Below are 18,587 nucleotides of genomic sequence, written 5' to 3' on the forward strand. Positions count from 1 at the left end.
GGGTTTTCCACAAGCTTGCCGGCTTGTCCTGTTCTAGTCCCAGCTGCTATTGCTGACTGTCAAACTGCAGAACTGATCTCTGTCTGTCTGTCTCTTTCTCTCTCTATCAGATTAAAAAAGCCTGTTTGATTCTCTCTGCTTGCAAAACCACATGACCCTTAAAACAGAAAGTTCCACTCCAGACAGCTTGCATCTGTCTTTCATCGGTTGTCTTTTTGTAAACAACAATTAAATAGTGACATCTCCTGGGCACTCTCCAAAGTTTTTGCAAAGGCTCTTGGCACTGGCTTGTCTATCATGAGCAGAGCTCCAGTATTTTAAATAAGATCTGTTTGAAAGTATTTGTATGTGACCTACACTAAAAAACCAGCCCCGATTTATCTCCCAAAAAACATATAAACACAACAGAATCTGTCACAATACAACATTATAGGCAATAAGTAAGAAAAAAAACCCACAGCAATCAAGATTTAAATTCAATTTGTACTTGTGTTAAATCTAAACAAGTGGCCTCAAGGGATCCAAACAAGCACGTCCAGTGCCATTCATCATCGCCCCTAATTAGTCACATTATGGAAATGAGCTATAATGGACCCCAGGTCTTATCAAAAGAAATCTTGATTTTTGTGATATTTTGCCTAATTTTCTCCAGATTTAAAAAGGACATAATATATAATAGCCATTGATTATGTGTAGGTGGGAACTCATCTTTCCATTTTAACAGAATTGCTCTTCTTGCTAATAAAGTGGATAATGTTATAACCTGTTTTAGTTTAAAAGATAAAATAATAATTACATCTTTAGAAAAAAAAATAGTGCAATTCCTGGACATCGATCTAACGTGATCCTAAATATAGTTGAAAAATTTCTATAAATGTCGGTCCAATATTTTTGCAAATTAAAGAAAGTCCAAAACATATGTTACAGAGGTATTGAATATTTTACATTTGTCACAAAGTGAACTAATATCAGAATAAATTCAAACAAATTTGATGTTGGAGAAATCTACACAATGTAGCACAATAAGACTGTGCCTAGCGCACTTTGATGAAGTGTAAATCAGGCCCCAAATTGAGAAAGAGATATTCAGATTATTCTCCCATTCACTTTTCATTCCACTTAAAGAAATTGCTTTCATGTTCAATAGTTTGGAGAGAAGGGTTCAGAGAGCTCATTGCTGTATCTGACCCGACCTTGTTGGTTTTCATGCAGTTGGATAACCATGTTCAGGAACTTTGGGGGGCATCCGAGGCACTCTAGTATTTGCAAAAGCCCTTTCCTGCTCATGGTGTCGAAGGCTTTGGTGAGGTCAACAAAGGTGATGTAGAGTCCTTTGTTTTGTTCTCTGCACTTTTCTTGGAGCTGTCTGAGGGCAAAGACCATGTCAATAGTTCCTCTGTTTGCGCAAAAGCTGCACTGTGATTCTGGGAGAACATTTTCGGCGACACTAGGAATTATTCTATTTAGGAGAATCCTAGCGAAGATTTTGCCTGCAATGGAGATTCCCTTGTAGTTTGAGCAGTCTGATTTCTCGCCTTTGTTTTTGTACAGGGTGATGATGATGGCATCACGAAGGTCCTGAGGCAGCTTTCCTTGGTCCCAGCAGAGCTTGAAAAACTCATGCAGTTTGGCATGCAGAGTTTTGCCGCCAGCCTTCCAGACCTCTGCGGGGATTCCATCCATACCTGCTGCTTTGCCACTTTTCAGTTGTTCAATTGCCTTATATGTCTCTTCCCGGGTGAGGACCTCATCCAGCTCTAGCCTTAAGGGCTGTTGAGGGAGCTGGAGCAGGGCGGATTCTTGGACTGAGCGGTTGGCACTGAAAAGAGATTGGAAGTTTTCTGACCATTGGTTGAGGATGGAGATCTTGTCGCTGAGGAGGACTTTGCCGTCTGAGCTGTGGCCAGAGAAGAAACGAGCCTTCCGTCGCGCATGCAGCCATCTTCAGCGCAAACTCCGGGAGATCCATAATGAGTGGTGGACTAGCCTCACCAAATGAACCCAGCTCAGCATGGACATTGGCGACTTCAGGGGTTTTTACGAGGCTCTAAAGGCTGTGTACGGCCCTTCACCCAATAGTTTATAATATAAAGCAGATATCGTGCCTTTATGAGGAAATGATAACTCAAAGATTTCATTGATAAAATCTGGGTCAGTAAGAGTAGAAAATGTTAAAAGCTTAGAGCAATGGTTCTCAACCTTTTTCTTTTCATTCACATATCACTTTAACTATTCCCTATGCCATAGGTGCTCTGTGATTAGTAAGGAATTGCTTTAGGTGGTATGTTGGCAGAAAGAAAAAGTTTGAAAACTAGTGTTTTAATTGTACATAATTGTCTCGTTATGTGCAGATTCATAACACCAAAGGAAATGGGCTAATGACAATTTTTCTCAAGCAAAATATTTTAGTATAAATTGGGTCTAGAGCAGTGATTCTCAACTTTACCTTCCCACTCACATAGCACCTTATGTTGAACCAACCTATATCTAACAGAAAAAAAGTATTATTTGGCACATTAAATTTATTCTTCATTCATTCAAAAGTAATAAATCTTCTAGCTTCAAAACAATCCTCTATTCTTTCAATACCTATCTACATCTAAGTGTTCAGAAATTGATTATCCAAAGGAAATGGAATGTCTATTCTGAAATCAGGGCATTTTTTAGTGAAATTAAACTTTTTGCACCTATTATATTGCATAATTCATTCAAATGTTTCAAAACAGGAGCGTCTCTGCTTCCCACCGACAATTTTGAATCCCACTTGTAAATAAAATCCTGTACATTAATTTCTCCTATTTTACTACATTCTATATTAACCTAAGCAGGAATTTTATTTACACTGAAAAATACATTAATAAATCTCAATTGAGCTGCCTTATAATAATTATTAAAGTGAGGAAATTGTAAAGCTCCCAATTTAAACTTCCAAGTCAATTTTTCCAAAGAAACCCTTGCCATTTTCCCTTTCTATAAGAACTTTCTTACACGTACTTAAGTCCTTAAAAAACTGAAGAATTGAGATGGGTTCAACTGAAAAAAAAACAAACTCTAGGGAAAAATTAATCTTAATACAATTAATACTACCTTATATATTTATAGTTAAGTTATTTCACCTATTAAAATCCTCCTTAATTTCATTAAGTAATGGTAAATAGTTCAATTTATATAAATTACTTAAATTATTATAAACCTTAATACTTATATATTTAATTCCACCATCTGGCCACCTAAATTGAGTGGCTTTTCTACATTGAGTATAATCACCCTTCACTAAAGACAAAATTTCACTTTTGTCCCAATGAATCTTGTACCTATTTGCTTCATTATATTATTCCAATTTTAAATGTAATTGACATAACAATTTCATAGAATCTATCAAATAAACAAAAAATCATCAGTAAACAAATTTATTTTATGTTCCCTTACTTTTCTTCTTGTCTTATTAACTCTGTTAAAGGCTCTACTGCAAAAATAAAAAGAGCTGGTGATAAAGGACATCCCTGTCTACTTGATCTAGTTAATTGAAAAGATGTAGAAATTTATTCATTATTCACCACTTTTGCAGATGGATTTTTATATAAAGTTTTAAACCAATTTATAAATGTCTGTCCAAATCCAAACCTTTACAATGCCTTGAACAAAACATTCCATTCTAACCTATCAAAAACCTTCTCTGCATCTGAAGCTTCTGCCACTGTTAAGTCCCCCCTTTTGTGAGCTAAATGAATTAAACTAATCAATTTAGCAACATTGTCAGCAGACTCTCACTTTTTAATAAACCCTGTTTTATCTATATGAATTAAATTTGGTAAATATTTAGTTAGTCAATTTGATAAAATTTAGCAATAATTTTACAATCTGTATTCAGTAATGATATTGGTCTACAAGATGCAGGCTTTAATGGATCTCTATCTTTCTTTGGTATTACTGTAACAATTGCATTTGAAAAAGGTTCTGGTAGAGAATGGGATTCCACTACTTGTTTTAATACCTCCATAAAAGGGTCTTAAATTTCTTTAAAAATTCATGCAGAAAACCATCCTCCCCAGTGAATTACCACTCTGTAATGAACTCAATGCCTCACTAACTTCTCTTGCCATAAAAGGAACATCTAAATATCTTTGATCCAATCATTCAAACTAGATAAATTTATTTGAGTTAAAAATACTCAATTTTAGTCTCCTCACAAGTAGACTGAGATCTATAGAAATTTTTAAGTGAATCATTAATTTCTTGAGGTTTACAGGTAATCTTTAAATTCAGCTGGAGAAGAATATGAGCAACCTGTCTTCAGAGAGAAACCATTCACATTCAACCAGCAAGGTGCTGATGTGTCCTTTCTGGATTGCAGCTTTATAGATGATATCTCCAAATACCACACCAAGAAGTCAAGTAATTGGATAGAAATTAGTTTATATCAATTTCTAATCCCAGTATTAACAAGTTGCAGCCAACACATGTTAATCATATAGATACAAACATATGTGAATTGTTCTGTTGAGCACCTTATCCACTGCATCAGTAAGGATCCCCCAATGGCTAAACATTTTAATTCCATATACCATTGCCATACTGACATGTTTGTCCATACCCTTGTGTGCTGCCAAATCGAGGCCACCTGCAAATTGGAGGAGCAACAATTTATATTCTGTCTTGGCAGCTTCTAACTAGATGGCATAAATATCAACTTAAATTTTCCATGAACCACCTCCCCTGTGATTCTCTTTTTCCCTTCCCCGTCTCCCTTCCTAAAGCTCTCTACTACTGTTTTTAGCACTCTTCTCTCTCCCCATTACCTCAGCTTCTACCCTCCCACCTGTCTCCACCTACTACCTCTTACCACCTCTTACCTGTTAGCTGGCTCTCCTCCTCTTCCCCTTCCAACCAACCTCCTCTCTTCGCCTTGCCCCCCCCCCCAACTTTTTTATTCAGACATTTAACTGTTTTTTCCAGATTCCTGACAAAGTTTCTCCATCACTTTTGTGCATTGCACTCGACCCCATCATCTGCAAATCTTCTTGTTTAAGTAAGCATACAAAACAAAGCCATTTTGTTGCAAAACTTCATCTTTTAATAAATGGTTCTGCATCAGGTGCCTCGCTGAGCACTTATGCACAGGAGAGTTAACCGCATTTATTGGGCCCTAGAAATAACATGCCATAAGGGAGCTGAATTTCTTGGCCTCATTCCTGAAAGAAACTTTTCTTCTCCATGCCTATGGATGTGATAGCTTAAATCCTATTGAATATGTGCTCTATGCAGTCATTGGCAGATTGATAATGGTTTCTGGGTAAATTAAATTAAAAATTGCAGGACTGGCCAACTACTTTTAGGAATGTTCAAGAGATGCATCTTTCAAGCATCTTGCTGATTCTTTTGGGTAGGAAATCATGTGCAATGCTATGAGATTTAGACTTAAATGAACCCAAAGGATTCAAGAGCCTGGTTATTGATTCCTCCATTAAGCTTTTTTTTCTTCTTTTTAAGTGCTATAATATATGAGTAAGTTCTTATTGATGAGTGCAAATCAACTTGTTTTTACCTGAGGAAAGAATTCTAGCCAGGTCTTGGTTGAAGGCAGATGTAATCTTTTATACTACAATAACTGAAATGAAAATTGCACCTTAGAAATTGTAGTTTGTAAATATGCATTTTATTAGATAAGATTAGATATTTTCAGCATTGTCCCACGGAAGGGTATGGTGCTGGAATGTTTTCTTGGGACATTAAGAAATACAGGTAGAGAAAATTCTCATTTTGATTATGTATCCATGTCAAAAAACACAGGGTCAATAATTTAACATGAACTTTCCTCAGCTAGTATTTACTGCAAAAATGACTGATGGTTTTTATAAAATAACTCAGGAAATAGGAGTAGAAGGGATCAGATTTGCCCCTCAAGCATGCTCTTTCATTCAATAAGTACAATCTTGGCTTGATCCCTGTTTTATACCTGTTTACCTTCCCCTCCCCACTCCCTTATAGGGCAATAATTCCAATCTTGGCCTTGAATATATTCACCAATTCAACCTTCAAATTTCTCTGGAAGAGAGAATGGAGAATAAAGGTTCAAAGTAATACATTAAAATGTAATATACATGATATACTTCAACATTTCACTTTTGTGAGGCAAACAAAGAATCGCCATGAGCATTTCCCCCCGCCCCTAACAATAAGAGAAAGAGAAGCAAGAGAGAGTCACTTCAGAGATACTGAAAGTCTGTGGATTCACTTTGAGCGCTCCCACAGACTCTGCAGCTGCAAAGACCCCAGATCAAACCATTGGCAAACTTAACCTTTAGATCCAAAGTCCTTAAGGAACCCTTGCACTCATAACCCTCTTGAATTCTTGTTCTGATTACTGATTTGCATGATCCAGTCACCAATAGCCTGCAGCCCGTGTGGGTCCCTGACCTTAAGCCACCCACAGTTGTGAGAGTCCTTCGATCATATCACTGACAGCCCTGTGTGGGTTCTTAAACTACTGGGCAGCTTGCTGGTCTGCTACCATGGTCACCATCCTGTAGGGTTGTCTGCTATGCATCTCTTTCTCTATGGGGTGGGAGGGGTAGAGAGGTGTTCTCCCAGTGTCTGGTGACCTCCACTGGTCAGCTGCTCTCCCCAAATCTGCAACCCTCATGGTATGCTGCCCAGCGTAGGTGGCACCATCTTGAGCTCAGATGTAGGATCTATTATAAAGAAACACTGTTGGCTCCATTTTAAGCCTGACCTGTGTTGTTGGCATTAGGACTAGGTGGTAGGATGCTACAGAGCAATGCTGTGCATCCGGTCACTGCTCTGCTGGGTCCACACCCATGGCAGCACTGCTTTTACAGCAGCTCCGACAGTGCTGCTATTTTTTTCCATTCACACTTACAAAAATAAACTCTTTTTCATTTATTTTTCATTGGAAGACTGATGATTTTGAAATTATGCATCTGAGTTCTGATTTTTTCTTCGAGAAAACATTCTTCCCAGCACCCGACAAGCCTTCAATAAAATCATCTTTTATTTTTGTATACTTTGATGTGTACTGGCACAACCTTTTCTCATAAAGCAATTCTGTCAGTCTATTAATCAATGCAATGAACTTGCTTTGAACTGTTTCTAAAATAACTATATATCTTTTGCAAAAAGGAGGCAAAAACAAAATGCAGAAACTCAAATGGTCTTGTTCTTGTCCTGTATAGTTGCATGCATTTCCCTTACTTTTAAACCTTTGATCAATAGCAAATATTCTAATATCCTTCATGATTATTTGCTATTTCTGCAGGATAGCATTTCTCATTTCATGTACAAAGATACCTTTCTAGACAAGATTTGTAGACACCTTGATTTCAGATTTCAGATTTGGATTTATTACAGCTTTATTGTCAGAATATATATATATATATATATATATATATATATAAACCTGAGATTCCTTTCTCTTGCAGGCACGACAGAATAAACTGTACACAGTGTAAAATGTGTAAATGAACACCTGACTGCAATACAGATAGAACAAAAAAAATCAATAAAGTGCACAAGTGATTGACCTTAAATGAATCTCTGATTGAGTTTGTCATTGAGGAGTCTGATGGTGGAGGGGTGGCAGCTGTTTTCAACAAATATTCAATATTTTTTTCTTTTCCTCTCAAAATGGACAATCTAACATGTCCCGTGTTATGCTTCATCTGATAATTCTTTCTCACTCATTTAACCATTCAATGTCAGTTTGCAGTCTTCTTTTCATTTAATTATAGATTATTTCCCTATCAATGTTTGTACTGTAAATAAACTTAATTGCAATGTACTTGGACCCTGCAGATAAGTCATCAATAAAGATTGGGCAATGGAATAAAGAAAGTATGGCTGGAGAAGGAGGAATCTTTCACTATGTGGGCTGCTTTTCCAAGAAAGTGGGAAGTATAGATGGAGTCCATAAAAGGGAGTGAGGTTTGTATGGTGATCTGAGCTGCATTAAAACACTGCATTTTCTTGTGGTCTTGGGCAGAGCAGTTCCCATACCACAGAGTGATTCATACTGAGAGGGTAATTTCAATGATGTATCTGCCAAAAATGTTGAGGGATGTGGGTGATGTTAAATTTCCTCAATAATCTAAGGAAACATCTACATTAATACCATATCTTTATTTTATTTCTTGTAAAATGTTCAAAAATTATATGTAAAATTGGTACTTTCCTTATTTGCAAAAACTCATTATCCATTTGCTTGCTAAACAATGTTAACCATATCACTGTTGCTAGTCACCACAGGATTTCCTTCTGATGGTGATTCCAAATCCTGATGAGTGTAAATCACAGCAGGGAAAAGAAAGTGAACTCCAGAACTTGATTAATAATTTGTGGGAAAATTCCTTTGAGGCCAGATGTAGGTAGAAATTTCTTCTAAATCATATGCTCATTTCTTGGACTGTGGCTTGGAGTCTTCTGAAAACTGAGTTATGCTCACACTTCAGCTGAAGGCATCTTCTTCAGAAAATGCCAGAGCCGAAGCAATAACTCTTCCTGTATTCTGCATTACTCAATCTTTCAGCATAAAAGCCAATAAGCAATTTTACTAGCAAGCAAGGATAAGAGATTTGCATGATTTGTGAAGCAAAACTCATTTTCAGATTTAAAATGAAGATGTAAACTTTTTACCAAAGATAAACTTTATTCACAGTAAATTATTTAAAAAAGGAAAACTGTTCAAAGTTTCTTCAAACCCTTAGTTTCCTAGCCATGCACTTCCATCACTGTGCAATAAGATATTCATTTCAAAGTTCATATTTATTATCAGAGCACATACATGATTTCATACACAACCATAAATCTGATGGTGGAGGGGTATCAACTGCTCCCTTCCTGTTTTAAAATATTTTTATTAAGTTTAGTAAAAAAACACACACATATAAATCTAAAACGTATGCTGAAATATAAGTAAAAGACAAATAATTTGTACATTTCAAATAAAACCTTGATTATACTTAATTCAAATTGTGTGCACCCTTCCCAATCAAAATATTAAAAAAGAAGAAAAAAGATAAAAAGAAAATCCCCCCCCCCAGTAATCAAACCCCTCCCTCTACACAAGGCCAACTTGAATATCCAATATACATAGGAAGTGAAGGATATCATTCAGAAACCAGACAACCTAATTATGGTAATACTCCATGAAGGACTCTGCGTCATGTAAAAGTTCACCTTTACATCTTTAACATTATGTCTGATTTTTGTTTTCTAAACTTAGGAAGGACATAACCTCCTGTAACCATTAGGTATGAATAGGTGGAGGGCTATCTTTCCATTTAATCAAAATTACCCATCTAGCTATTAATGAGTTAAAAGCTACAATTTGCTTCTGAGTTAAGTTAATACTATTCCCTCTTCTTGAGAGAAAAAAAAAAACAAATAGAGTAATTAAGGGGCATGGTTCTAATTTGACTCTAAAGTTTTCTAAACTGGGGAAAGCCGAATGCATATGTATCAATGACACCTCAACAATTTTACATTTATCACAATATGGATCAATATCAGAAAAACCAATGCCTGATGTTGAGAAGCTCAATATCAACCAGTGCTCAATGGTGTTGGCCTGGAAAAAAATTATTTTTTACAAAGGATATGTGCATGGTAAATTCCAGTTGACTGGAACATTGTGTAGCAATGGGGCTAGGTCCATCCTTCATAACACTTGGGACAGTAGAACCTCAGCACATAATGCCACTTGGTACCACGCTCAGCCTGATGGATCCACTCACGAAGATGGTTGTCAGGATGATATAAATTGTCAGTTCTGGTCAATAGTTATAGAAGTGCTTGGTTTACAGAATTTAACTACAATTTTTATAAAGTACATGGCAATTTTTGAATTATAAATAGGAGACTAATTTTTGGATTGTTTGTATAAAACCGAGAAATCTATGGGATATCAAGTAGAACTGATTGTTTTTATTTTAATTTTACTGTGAAAGGTGTTGATGAAATACAAACTTTCATGTCATGGGAAAGATTCCAACTTACATTATTTTGTTTAGCTAACAATGTGATTAAACACACAAAAAAAATGTTCATTTTGTACTTGATTACTTTACCAAATTATTTACATTGTAAAATATGATCAATATTATGCAGATGAGGCATCTTTTGTCAGCATAACACAGGGATTCCACTAAAATAAACACCAGAGAGTAGGAGTGTGTGTGTGTGTGTGTGTGTGTGTGTGTGTGTGTGTGTGTGTGTGTGTGTGTGTGTGTGTGTGTATATGTGTGTGTGTGTGTGAGTGTGTGCGTATGTGTGTGTGTGAGTGTGTGTGTGAGTGTGTGTGTGAGTGTGTGTGTGTGTGCGTGCGTGAGTGCGCACATGTGTGTGTGAGTGTGTGCGTATGTGTGTGTGCGAGTGTGTGTGTGAGTGTGTGTGTGTGCGTGCATGCGTGCGTGCGCACATGTGTGTGTGTATATATGTGTGTGTGAGTGTGTGTGTGAGTGTGTGCATATGTGTGTGTGTGAGTGTGTGTGTGTGAGTGTGTGTGTGTGCGTGCGCGCATGTGTGTGTGTATGTGTGTGTGTGAGTGTGTGTGTGTGCGTATGTGTGTGTGAGTGTGTGTGTGAGTGTATGTGTGTGTGCGTGTGTGCGTGCGTGCGCACATGTGTGTGTGTATATGTGTGTGTGAGTGTCTGTGTGAGTGTGTGCGTATGTGTGTGTGTGAATGTGTGTGTGTGTGTGTGTGTGAGTGTGTGTGTATGTGATTGTGTGTGTGAGTGTGTGCGTATATGGGTGTGAGTGTGTGTGTGAGTGTGTGTGTGTATGTGTGTATGTGAGTGTGTGTGAGTGTGTGTGTGTGAGTGTGTGTGAGTGTGTGCAAAGTTATTTTTTGTTAAGTTAAATTTAGACATACCGCATGGTAACAGGGAATTTCAGCCCATGAGTCCGTGCTGCCCAATTTACACCCATTAACCTACACGTCTGTGCATTCTGAACAGTGGGTGGAAAACGGAGCCCTCGGAGTAAACCAATGCAGACACAGGGAGAACATAACAACTCTTCACAGGCAGCTCGGAATTCAAACCCATGTCCCAATTGTTGGCGCTGTAATGGCGTTGTGCTAACTGCCATGCCAACTGTGCCACCAAAATTCAAAATAATTTCTTAATTATTTGTATTTGTAAACCAAAATGCTATTATTTAATTACAAACCATATATTGATTTTTAGCAACAATATGATCACAATGACTTTGACAATACACCAGTATAAATATCACTTAATTCTTGTAAAACATTAATATTTAGGGTTTATGTCAAAGAAATACAAATGTCCAGCAATGATCTGGTCTGTGCATACGGATAAGAACTATATCATGAATATTTTATTTATAATATTTTTTGAATACTTTATTTTTTGAATATTTTATTTATAATTTTTCACACAGGCCTGTACAGTCATATACCATGTCCTGCCAACAATGGCAGTTTACAATCTCATATACATGGATATGTATTCCTTTTCTCTATGACTATATATACAAGCCCACCCCCTCCCCACCTATAAAACTAAACAATTTGTTCACACTAAAATGTCAATAACAATAACAAGCATTACCATTAAGGAAATAAATAAGAATACAAATGGTAAAAAGAAACGAGAAAAGAGACAGGGACTATCATGGCTCAACAGATGGCTTCTGGGTCGATGCTCATTCTTGATTTTCCTTTTTTGAGATCAGTGCAGGAGAGAGGGAGCGGCAGCAGGGAACGGTAGAACAATCACCTCCATGCACCTATGTACTACATGTATGGCTACCAAATCGTCCAAAAGGTGCTGCACTCGTTTCTCAGATTGTAAGTTATTTTTGCCAGGGGAACGCACTTTGCATTTCCTTGTTCCATCACTCGACACTAAGAATATAGACGGACTTCCAGGTCACCGCAATTCACTTCCTGGCCACTGCCAATGTGATTAACACAATGAAGCTGTCCATATTTCAAATCCTTGCAGGGATCTTGGTGTGAAAAAGTGTAGTCGAGGTGATTGGGGAAGTTAGAGGGTATGTAAATAAATGTTTGTAGAAAGATTGTCTCCAGAGATGGAGACAGAGAGATCATGGAAGGGTGACTGTCACGAGAGATGGTCCAAGTGAATTTGAGATCGGGGGTGAATGATGGCAGCAAAGTGAATGAAGTAGACAAACTCATCACAAATGCATGAGGTAGCACGAATGTAGTCATTAATGTAACAGAGGAAGAGTTGATAGGCCTTGCCTTTGCAGATTTGCAGCATGGATTTCTCCACAAAGCCCACAAACAGGCAGGCATAGCTGGGACCCATGCAAGTACCTATGGCTACTCCTTTGATTTGGACAAATTGAGTTGAGTCATGTTAGGTCTGCTTTGTTCGAGAATGAGTGAGTCAGACACCGGACTGAGTCGAAATCAAGGTTCTTTATTACCGGATTGTAACACTTGCAATTAACAGTGTTAGTAGGAGAAGGCGCATTCTCCCGATATCAGCAAGTGGTGTTTTTTTTATACCTCAGGACACGTACTTAGTAAATTATCATACCATTACATTGTCCAATGAATAAGCTGTTGCTACCCTTCTCTGTTAGTCTGCTGCTCATCAGCTTGTTATTGCCAAACTTATCTTGAGCGTACAAGGTCACACCTGCATCCTGTTACTCCTTAGTACTGGGTGACTCCTTCTCTGGTCCCAACTCATGATGTTTTTACCTTACAGTCAAAGGAGAAGTAATGAAGAGTGAAAACAAGTTCTTCCAGGCAGAGGAGGGTCCTCATGGAGGGTGACTGGATAGGTCTCTTGTCAAGAAAGAAACAAAGGGCTTTGAGAACTTCTATATGGGGGTGGAGGTGTAAAGAGATTGGACATCTGCAGTGAAAATGAGGCAGTCAAGTTCTGGGAATTGGAAGTCATTGAAGAGTAGGAGGGTATGTGTCACATCATGAATGTAGATGGGAGGGATTGGACTGGGGAGACAAAATGGTGTCAAGGTAAGTTAATACAATTTCAGACAGGAGGGAGCATGTGGAAACAATGGGTCTACCTGGTTAATCAGGCACTTAATGTGGTCAAGAGTATTATGTGTGCAATAGTCAATCCCCTAAATTACAAACATGAATAAATATTATAATATACAGGTATTTATTAATATTTATTTAAAAGGCTTGTTATAAAAATGCATGTAAGAGCAAAAATGTGTATGTAATATTTTTTTCATGTCTCTCAAACATGTGAAGTTTATCATATGTGGCTCTTACCCATGTTTGGCCACCTCTGATCTACATTTCAGTTTTTTTCAAAGCACAGACCTTGATCTGTTCAGTCAATTGATAATATATCACAGATTTTAGTCTTACTCTTTTAATTACACAAATGATATATGTTTCAGATTCTGTAAATAGTGTTTAAAAAATCTTAATTAAAGTGATTGTTTTACTTGGAATTCCAGTGAAAGATCTGCAAGCTATGTGTGAATATATTTGTACCTAATGGAGCAAATATGTTTTGTTTTCTATCAAGAGATAATAAAGACAGATTCGAGCAGGATAATATTTTCCACCTAGAATGCATGAAAAGAAAAGCTACTTTCAAGAGAAGGGCATTTCAGCAATGCAGCCAAAGATGGAAACCATTAAAATAATTATACTTACTAGCAACAAAAAGTCTTGTGCAATTGGAAAACTCTGAACAACTTCACCCTTCATTAATAAATTTATTAATATGAGAAAAGATGTGAAAGACATTCATGCTAAGAGAAGTACACCAAATATTTTATTACATATATTTTCATGTCATCGGCAAACTTACTCACATAGTCACAAACATTTTTCTCCTTCCCTAGTAGGTATTTTCACATGTTGCTGGAGAAGAGTCTGCTGGATACATTCACTCCATCCATCTGCTGAGACTTTGGTATTCTCAGTCAATGTCAGAGAGTCAAAAATCACCTACAATAAGAGCCCTGCTATTTTTACTGACATTGGCAAATTCTCTATATTTGATCGTCTCACTTCTAGTGAATGTTTGGTGGCCCATAGTATACACCAATCAATGTGACCTCTCACTTGCTTTGGTTCCTGATTTCCACCCATTCTATCTTGCTTACTATCCGGCAATATCCTCTCCTAAGATTATAGTTACATCGTCTTTGACTCATAAGCACCGCTCCCCCAACCCCTTATCCCCACCTACTCGGGAAGGGGAAAAACTCTTTCGCAGTTTTTATCACTCCAATAAACACCTCGGAACATCGAGCTGCCATTTGTGGCTCATCTTGTCTTACGTTCTTCCGCTTTCCCCATCAGGTTTCTTGCGTTGATTGAGAAATACAACAAAGTTCACCTATCTTTACCTTGACCCTTGTCCTCCACCAGCAGCTTTGTGACTTAATGAGAATTAAATTTCACTGGGATCAAAAGAGCTGCTTTAGGAGCTCTTTATTTTTTTTTTATTTTTGATCAACTTAAAATGTATTCAATGGAATGTTTAAACATTTCTTTATAAAATTTGAAGGTATATTCAAGAGCAAGATTCTTACCCTCTGAAATTTTGTTTCAAATAATGCGACTTTAGTAAGATAAAATAAAAGTATCGGAGTGTGATCTTTTTTAAATGGATAATCAGTGAACATTGCAACCCATTTACCTTTTTTCCTGATGTATTTGATTGACTTTCCTGCTTATTCGCTTTTACTCATGAAATATTATCACAGAATGTTAAATTCTCTCCTATTGATTTTAATACCAATGGTTATTGTATGAATTTCAGTGCGCTACAGATAAATACTTCAGCTCAGTAGCGTCAATATCAACAGGAAGCAGTTTGATTCACTGTGGGAGTTGACTCATGCTGACCTAAATGCATTTGTATAAAACTGTGGGTATAACAATGGATCTCCCTCATGACTTGAACTGAATATCTGTGCCTTTTGCAAGTGAATTTCTCCACTCTTTTTGACAGCAGACTGAGTTACTGAAATATGAGGAGAAGAAACATTGGATGATTCTTTAAGCTCCCTTATTCCACAATAAGGTCAATGTTAGATTAACTGTTTTGAACAGACTTCTTGGCATAACTGTTAAGGTTCATCTGTGCTCGAATTGGGTGACAAGCCAAGGCTTTAACGTATATTGCCTTACATAATGATTCACAAACTTTTTTATTCTGTTGAGCTTGAATCTAAAGTTTATTTGATATAATGAAGAATATTATGGAGTAGAGGAAGAAATTATATTGATAATAACAAAAAGCAGCATTTGATATTGCATTTGCAGCTGTTCCATACAAGAGTTCAATCCATGAGACTCGTAGCTTCACCGAAAGATAAAGCTAATAATACAGACCATGTTGGTGCTGTCTGTATGTATTCTTACTGGGTGCATGGATTTCCCCCTACAGTATACATGAGTGGTTAAAGTCAAGAGAGTTAATGGGTCAATGGGGAAAGTAAAATGGGAATTGAATTAGATTAATGTTTGCAGGTATTTGATGGTCTCAGTGAACCCAAGTATCTGTGCTGTGTGATGCTAAGTTATCAATATAGACATGTTCCAGGTTCTAGTATTTCCTAATTTCAAACTGTGTCATCTTCAAGGAAACATGGGAATGATATTCTGAATTATTATATTATTAATCCAATCAACCAAACATTGTAGATGCAGCTTTATGTAGCTTTAATTCATTGATAAAACAGTTAAACATTTTGTAAAATTTTGCATTAAGACTTTCATAACAATAAATAAACAAAGCATATACTATATTTAAAGATATAACAACATTCAACTTTAAAGAAATGTACAAGAAGAAATATGATGAAATAAAATGAATTCAAGTAAAATTATCTCATGCTCACGTCTCCTTCATAGTTCATCGACGAATGAGGTGCAAGATCTTAGTCTGCATGGATATTATGACATATTATGTCATAGTCACTATGGTAACACTACAAACAATAATCTTTCTTAAAGATACAAGCACTAAGAATCAAGGAGACAAGGTTTAAACCTTTACAATCAAAGCAAACCATAGCCAAGTTCCAAAATATCTACTTATACAGTTGGTTACTGGAGACAGCAAAATGTTAGCCCTGGAAGTGCACTGTGCATGATGAAGAGCAGAGGTGCAATAATGAAGGGAATGGAAAAAAAGGGTTATACATATGAAGGAATAACAAGGTTGGCAAGCAAAGAGACCATGGGATGGCAAGAGAGATTATGAATGACTTTATTAAGGAACAAACTTTTCATTTTTTAAAAACAAATTTAACTGAGGGAATGTTGAGCCTAACTGGTTGGGATACATTTAAGGCATACCTGTGAGAACAAGTAATTTCTTATTCACAGGGTTAAGGAAAAATTTTTAAAAAAGAACAGTTGTTATTAAGGTATAAAAACAAATAAATAAATTGACAGCAAATACTCAAGGAAACCTAATTGAGATATCTAAGAGGAAAGAGTAGAACTCCAAATACAATATGATTTATTATTATCATATCCTACTGAGAGACAATTACTTAAATCAAAAATCCAGTTTTATGTACATGGAGATAAATTAGGTAAATTATTAGCTGGACAATTAAAGGCAGCTGTGGCTAAAGGACAAATTCTTTAAATTCATAAACGAGATGGCAATATTGTTTATGATCATGATGATCAGTATTTCTATTCTGATTTATATAAATCTCAATTTCCTGATAATGCCATAAGTCTGGATAGATTCCTGCAACGATGAAATGTTCCTATCAGTTATTTAATGATCAACTTTTATTGAAAGCTTCAATAACAGGTATGGAAATTTTTAGAACTATTTCCTCTCTACAATCTGGCAAAGCTCCAGGCCTGGAGGGTTATACTGTTAACTTTTTCGAAATACTTTACTAAAGTACTAACACCTCAGTTGTGTAGGATGTTTAACAATTCTCTATCTCTTGGAACTTTGCCACCATCATTTTATGAAGCATCAATTTTGTTAATTCCTAAGTAAGATAAGGACCCTTTAGGTTGTGCTTCCAGTAGACAAATATTGTTGTGGAATGTTGAATCCAAAATTCTTTCTAAAATTTTAGCTTTTAGATTGGAGAATATTCTTCCTCAGATCAAACAGGATTATAAAGGATTGTTATTCACATTTTAATATCCATAGGCGAATTAATATTATTTACTCTCCATTGACTAACATTCTGGAATGTATTAGATGCAGAATTTTTTTTTCCATAGAATGGAATGGAAATATCTGTTTGAAATTTTGGAAAGTTTTAATTTTGGACATGGTTTTATTCCATGGATTAATTTGGTCTATCATGCTTATGTTGCTGCAGTAATTACTAATAATGAAAAATTCTCTTTTTTAATGTTTTGAGGAATGAGACAGAGTTGTCCACTAAGTCTTTTATTATTTAACCTAGTCTTGGAACCTTTATGACTCCAGTGATATTCAGGGTATTAACAGGGGAGATGTAAATAATAAGGTATCTTTATAAGTAGATTATCTTTCAATTTATATTTCAGATCCTGAGAAATCTATTCCTTCAATGCTGTCTTTGCTTTCTCGATTCAGTATTTTTTTTCAGGATATAAATTGAATCTCCACAAGAGTCAAATATTTCCAATGAATATCCATGTAGCTATCTATGAGCATATACCTTTTAGAGTGGTCAAAGAACATTTTACATGTAAAAAAAATTAAAGATATATACAAATTTATTTTCTCCCTTTGACATGAAACAGTTTCTAGATGGTCTCCATTCGCCATAACTTTAATAGGTTGTATAAATGCTATCAAAATGATAAATTTAGCCAATTATTTGTATATATTTCAAGCATTTCTTGACAATATTGATTCTAAATTTCTTCTTGTATATGGAATAATAAAAAAAAGCTAAGTTGAGTACATTTCATTTGCAGAAATTAAAGAAAGATGGTGGTATGCCTTTACCTAATCTTAGAAAAGCAAAGGAATTGTTTATTTCTCATATCTATTTATAGATGGATTTTTAATATCTTTTGGTATAATATCAAACAAATATAATATACTTAAGTCACATATTTTTTAGATATTTACGATTTAGAAATTTTTGAATACTCATTTTAACTTGTATCCTTCCCATAAGTGTTTAATTGATGATATTTATTATAATTTATTAAAATTGCAATCCATCTCCAATGATAAAATTAAAGGAGTTTTGGAATTGGAATTTCAGTCACTTCTCCCTGAGGAACTTTTGGAGAAGATTTTTGGAATGGTTAATTCCTCTTCATTATGGGTTTACACACATTTATTCAGTTTAAAGTGATACACTGGGTCATATGTCAAAAGATAAATTGGCCAGTATTTTTCTTAATGTTAGTCCTTTGTGTGATAGATGTAAATCACAAGTGGTCACACAAACACATATGCTTTTGTCTTGCTTTATATTGGACGGGTATTTTCAAGCCTTTGTTAATTATACTGGGCATTAGATTGTAACCTAATCAATTGCTGCTATTTTTGCAATCATAGTTCCATAGATGGGTCACGTTCCAACTTGTGCACATCAGGTTGAACCCCTTATGACACTGTTGGCCAGAAGAGCCATTTTATTTGAAT

The 18,587-nt window shown here is 36.0% G+C and overlaps 1 long non-coding RNA gene across 1 annotated transcript in view; it reads left to right on the forward strand.

Moving 5' to 3' along the window:
* LOC138756201 (uncharacterized) overlaps positions 1-15,749 on the forward strand; it is a 45,943-nt gene extending 30,194 nt beyond the window's left edge. The window contains exons 2-3 of the long non-coding RNA XR_011352852.1: positions 11,713-11,827; positions 13,524-15,749. This is a non-coding gene — a long non-coding RNA (uncharacterized lncRNA). The remainder of the gene's footprint in view (positions 1-11,712; positions 11,828-13,523) is intronic.
* The last annotated feature ends 2,838 nt before the right edge of the window (positions 15,750-18,587 follow it).

Source organism: Narcine bancroftii, chromosome 3 (assembly GCF_036971445.1).
Source record: "Narcine bancroftii isolate sNarBan1 chromosome 3, sNarBan1.hap1, whole genome shotgun sequence".
Taxonomy (NCBI): Eukaryota; Metazoa; Chordata; class Chondrichthyes; order Torpediniformes; family Narcinidae; genus Narcine; species Narcine bancroftii.